Consider the following 6,441-nt stretch of genomic DNA (forward strand, 5'->3'; position numbering starts at 1 on the left):
GGATGAAGAGATGGCTCATCAGTTTAGAGCTTTCACAGAGAACCAGAGTTCAATTTTAAGCAACTATGTTGTAGCTGGTTACCAGATACCTGTAATGCTAGCTCTGAGGACATCTCCTCTGGCCTTTGTGCAGGTACCCACACATAGATACACATATGCATAATCGAAATAAATAAGCAGAAATGTAAAGATTTAATATTTCATCTATCTATTTGTTTGTCTGTACGTGTGTGGGCGGGCACAGCATGTTTGTGGAGGTCAGAGGGCAACTGTGGAAGTCTGTTCTCTCCTTCCACTGTGGGGGTCCTGGGGATTGCACTCAGGTTGCTGGGCTTAGCGGCAAGAGCCTTTTACCCACAGAGCCATCTCACTGGCCCACAAATGTTGAAATGTAAAAACATTGTGTGCTGGCTGGTTTTGTGTCAACTTGACACAAGCTAAATTCATCAGAGAGGAGGAGCCTCAGTTGAGAAATGCCTCTCTAAGATCAGGCTGTAGACAGTCCTGCAGGGCATTTTCTTAATTAGTGATCGATGTGGGAGGGCCCAGCCCATTGTGGGTAGTGCCATCCTTGGGCTGGTGGTGCTGGGTTTTATAAGAAAGCAGGCTGAACAAGCCACGAGGAACAAGCCAGTAAGCAGCACCCCTCCATGGCCTCTGCATCAGCTCCTGCCTCCAGGTTCCTGTCCTGTTTGAGTTCCTGTCCTGACTTCCTTCAGCAATGGACTATGGCTATGGAAATGTAAGCCGATAAACCTATTCCTCCTCAAGTTGCTTTGGTGGTGGTGTTTCATCACAGCGATAGTAACCCTAAGACACTTGGTGAGATAAGTGAAAGCACAGCTTCCAGCAGTCAACTATGTTCAGTCATTAATTATTATTAGTAATTAATAATAATGTAAAGTGCAGAACAGTACATGCAGTACTGTTGCATCCAGTTAGAAAACATTATTTATAGTGCTCATACATAGTCATATGTAAATACACATGTAAACATGCACACATACAGACAATTTTGCAAAGATGACATAAGACTAGGTAGAGAATGAACAAAAACAAACACTTCTCTGGCACTTCATCTTTCCACATCAGTGATTAGGAGCGTATCTGAGGCAGGGAGGCACATGTATGATTACTACTAAGAAAATCAATGCCTTGTTTTTTGTCTTATCTATTTTGAAACTTTAAATTTTTCCTCATAGGCATAAATTATTTTAACAGTAGGTGTCAATCATGGTGGCCTACGCCTATTACCCCAGCACTCAAGAGGAGAAGCAGGCAGATCTCTGTGAGTTCTAGACTATCCCAATCTACAGAGTGAGTTCCAGGCCAGCCAAGGCTACATAGTGAGACCCTGTCTCAAAAAATAAAGAGGCTGAAGAGATGGCTCAATGGTTAAGGGCTGTAGCTGCTCTCGAAAAGAACCTAAGTTCAGCTCCCAGCATCTACATGATGGCTTGAGACCACCAGTAACTCCAGTACAGAAAATCTGGTCCCCTCTTCTGACCTCTGGAGGTACCAGGCAGGCTCCTGGTGCACAGACATATGCAGGCTAAATACTCATACATATAAAATAAAATAATCTTTAGAACAGTTTTGTTTATTTTGCTTTAAAATTTTTTAAAGTCTTTTGTTTTTAATCATGTATATGTGCAAGCCACATGTGTGTTGGTACTGGAAGAGCCCAGAAGGACTCCAAATTCCCTGGAGCTGAACTTACAGGAGGTTGTGAGCTGCCTGATGTGGATGTTAGGAATTGAACCCAGATTCTCTGGAAGAGCAGCCAGTGCTCTTAACCACTCAGCCCCCTATTTTGCTTTATGTACTTTTTCTCTTAAAGTGCTATCTATCAAGGACCGGGCAGTGGTGGTACATACCTTTAATCCCAGCACTTGGGAGGCAGAGCCAGGTGAATCTCTGTGAGTTCGAGTCCAGCCTCATCTACAGAGTGAGTTCCAGGACAGGGTCCAAAAGCTACAAAGAGAAACCCTGTCTCAAAAAAAAAACAAAAACAAAATCACAAAAACAAACAAAAAAGATGCTATCAACGTTTTACAAGACTGAGTAGCAAGACTGACTAGGTAAATAGGGGCCAAGATCAGAAAGGTCTTTAAAAATGTAGACTTTAGGACACTTTTCAAAGAAGAGTGTCCTGGGGAAAGCCATTCAGTTCCTTTTCTCACAGAGATGTAGTATCCACTGGTTCTCTCTGCTTTTCCCTTTGACTTCACCCCCAAAGACCCCTCTACTTCCTGCCTGTCTTATCTCCATATCCAGCCTCACATGAGACTGAGGGGCGGGGTGGGGGAGCATCCAGCGGTGGATAAGGCCAGCTCCTGAGTGCAAAGCAAAGAAGTTCATCGGAACTGAAAATGTATAAAAGCATTTCTTTGTTCAGTGAGTCTTTCTGTGACTTTAGACTAGAGAGAAGCGTTGTCACTTTCTCAAATGCTCTGAAAGACACTGAAAGGGGATGTGAGAGCAACAAAATGAAAGAGGCCACAGTGTCTCCGCGAACCTCCCCACAGGAGAAGAGACACGGGCAACCTAGAGTTACAGTCTCCAGACGCACAGCGACAGTTTCAACGTTTGGGGCTGCTAGTTGGCTGTAAAGTGCTTGCTGCACCCAGATTTGGATCCCCAGCACCAGTATAAAAATACAATGTGAAAGCCGGGCGGTGGTGGCGCACGCCTGTAATCCCAGCACTCGGGAGGCAGAGGCAGGCAGATCTCTGCGAGTTCGAGGCCAGTCCGGGGTACAGAGTGAGTTCCAGGAAAGCCTCCAAAGCTACACAGAGAAACCTTGTCTCAAAAATAAATAAATTAATTGATTAATTAAATAAATAAAAATACAATGTGATAATACAAGTCTGTGACTCCAGAACTGGAGAGACAGTAACAGTGTATGTCTTCTGGGAGCTCACTAATCAGTCAGTCTTGCCAACCAGTGAGCACCAGGTTCAGTGAGTGACACCATCCCCAAAAATTTACATGGAGGGTAACTGAGGAAGACATCCTATGTCAACCTCGGATCTCCACCCATCTGTGTGCTCACACACAAACATGCACGCACATACATCATGCACACAAAGATTTCATTGTTTAGGTATTAATCAGATCATGATCCAAAGAAACAAAATATTTTTTAAAAAGTAAAATGCATGAGATTACTGGATATTTGAAAATTGACTTAAGGATATTAGAGATTTATTGCTAGTTATTTATAATTTGATAGTAGTAGTATAATTATGCTTTTTTAAAAGTTCTTATTTTGGAGGATCTGGAGAGATGACTCAGCAGTTAAGAACGCTGGCTGGTTTCTCAGAGGACAGGGATTGGTTCTCAACACCCACCTGGCAGCTCACAACCATTTGTAACTCCAGTCCCAGGGGATCTGATGTCCCCTGCTGGTCTCTGCAGCTCTTCTTTCCTCTGTAAGACGAAGATGGGATCCTCTCAGCAAGCTGCCTAGCCGACTAGCCAAATGATGAGCTCTGTACTTGATTGAGAGACCATGCCTCAAAAAGAATAAGGTGGGGACCAACTGAGGAAGATTCCTGACATCACCCTTGGGCCTCAACTGCACATGCACTCATAAAAACATGCACACACACCACACCACACACACACACACACACACACACACACACACACACACACACACACACTAAAAAAAACAAAAGTTCTTATGTTTTAGAAATAGATACCAAATGCAAAATGTTTCTGGACAAAATGTTATGCTATCTGGGGTTTCCAAATATTATGTTAGGAAGAGGTAGGTTGAGATGTAAATGATATTGAAGATTAGTTAAGAGTAGAAACTGGGTGAAGAGAGATTTGTTAAGCTATTCCTCCATCTTTGTGTTTCTCATCTTTTTCTTTTTTTGTGGGGGAGGAGAAGGTCTCACTATGTATCCCTGGCTAGCCTGAACTCAACATGTAGAGTAGGCTGTCTTAGAAACCAGAGATCTGTGTATTTTGCCCCCCTCACCACCACCCAGTGCTGGAATTAAAGGTGTATACAGCACCATGCTGGATTTTTTTAAAGGTAGGTTTCATGAAGACCAGACTGGCCTTGAAGTTAAGAAGTCCATATGTAGTTGAATTTCTGATCCCCTTCCTTCACTTCTTGGGTACTGGGAATCCAGGAGAGCACCCCAAGCCTTGTTTATGAGGACTGTTGTGGCCCAAATCCAGGGCTTTGTGCACACTAAGCAAGCACTCTACCCATTGAGCTACATCTCCGCCTGCAGAATATTTCTTGAATGGTTTGTCTTTTTAAGAGAAGGGTCATATCTCATATTTCACTAGACCTCTACTTTGGGGAAACAGTGGGATGAAGAACTGGACAAAAGGGATGAGCATGGAGCTTGGACAAGACTTAAAAGTGGCTTGGGGCTAGGCTAGAGGCAGCAGGAAGGAGGATAAAGGGTATGGGCCAGCACTGATGTGTAGGACAGTAGGGAAGGATGGAAAGGGGAAGTGGGTCCTCTCCCTGTCTTCCCACTTTTTCTGTGCTTGCTACTTACCCTTCTCGTTGTAGATGAAAAACTTGTCTTGGAAACTTAGTGAACAAACCATGAAACTCCAGTTCAGTTCACATGGTACAGAAAACTACATTTTCAATAAGTGCCCCTGGAAAACTCCCTGTGAGCCCTAAAACCTAGCCCCTGAGAGAAGCTCAGTATTTGTCACTAATGTCCTCTTTAGCACACTATGACCAAAACACTCTACCTTTCAAGGCCTGTGTCACAGAAGTTTACTGTTTCAAATCAAGAAATAAGGAGGCAAGGTATTACAAAAAGGATGCTTTTTATTGATTTCCTTTAAAGTATGTGTGGGGAAAAAAAGTATGTGTGGGAACATGTAAAGACTGTGGACAGTTAGGGTGGGAAAAAGAGACATATCAGTCAGCTAAAGCTTAAAGGGCATCTCTTTTGACTCTTTCCATCAATGCCCTCTGATTTTATATTCACAGAAGAACCTTTTGGTTTTTAATGGGTTCCACTAAAAGGGAAAATTCTCTAAAACATGTAATGGTTGTCATGAGCCACCCAGTCTCCTCTTGATAGTTCTGACTTTTATCATCAATTTTAATAAACTGATCTTTTCCTTTCTAAGTCTCTGAAAAGCCAGTTGTTCAGCAGAACGAGGCCAGCAAAAATCTGATCATCTATCAGATCATGACTAATGAGCAAACTAATAAACTTAAGTTTAGACTTTAACGTAATAAACCAGATCATGTCTCTAAGCTGGCCTAGAACAGTAACCCATAGCTGAGTCATGACCACACTGGGCAACTAGACAGATAACTCCTCTGCCCGCAAAGTCTTGGCCAGATCCCTCCCAAAAAGGAGAGATTAGAAAATATGGCTAAATAGTCAGGCTGTAGTCTTACTTACCTAGAACCCGGTGCCTGCTGGAACATAACAAGGCCTTCGAGCAGTAGAGACTAGCCACATTGAGACAAGATATTCTGAAGCAAACGGGAGCTAATTCTGCAGGCAGTGTGCCTTGATATTGGTAAAGATATTCCCAGAGCCTGATGTTGTTTTCTCTGCCACCTCTAACATAAAGAGGAAACAGGAAAGTACAACGAGCAACTAGACCCACACTCTCCCACAGAACAAGTTGTGACAAATCAGTTCTCAGAGTTTTCCTTCCTTATCCCACTTGCAACCCACAAGCTAAAAAGAAAAAGTCATATGTGTAAGGCCTTCTAGGGAGCTCTGTGTTCCCACTTGTAATTGATGTTGTGAAGGTTTGCTCTTTGAGCCATAACTACCCTGTTGGCATCCATTCAGGCCTACCACTAACTGGCGTTCCCTGGGCCCGAGCAAGTCACCCTTTGTCCACCTCACCCTCCAATCCCCCAAGGACTTCCCTGAGGCATAGACTATGCAGAGGACATCCAGTGGACAGAGGAGCAAGAGGAGCAGGCCAGGGGCCCACAAACCTCACGAGGAAATGCAAAACCCCTCGGCACACCTTAGGCACGGAAGCAATAACTGAGCCACGCCTCTGTCTGTCTCAAAGACAGACATAACATGGGCGTATGTCCTGAGGGGAACCCAGATCTCAATGCAAATTAGGCTCATGTCAGCCAGGTGCTTACAGTCTGAGCACTCAGCCGGGAATTACTGTTTTTAAGAGTAGGCAGAGGCCGGGCAGTGGTGGCACATGCCTGTAATCCCAGCACTCGGGAGGCAGAGCCAGGCGGATCTCTGTGAGTTCGAGGCCAGCCTGGGCTACCAAGTGAGTTCCAGGAAAGGCACAAAGCCTGTCTCAGAAAAAAAAAAAGGAATAGGAAGAGCATTCTGTCTACCGTGCGGAGGATGTGCTTGAGAATTCTGAAGAAAAAAAGCTGTGACAGTGAGTCAGAGACTGGCCAGGAGGGGTCTACAGAGAAAGCGAGGCCGAGCTGAATGGGTGGGGGAAGCA

This window comes from Onychomys torridus, chromosome 7 (assembly GCF_903995425.1).
Source record: "Onychomys torridus chromosome 7, mOncTor1.1, whole genome shotgun sequence".
Lineage (NCBI taxonomy): Eukaryota > Metazoa > Chordata > Mammalia > Rodentia > Cricetidae > Onychomys > Onychomys torridus.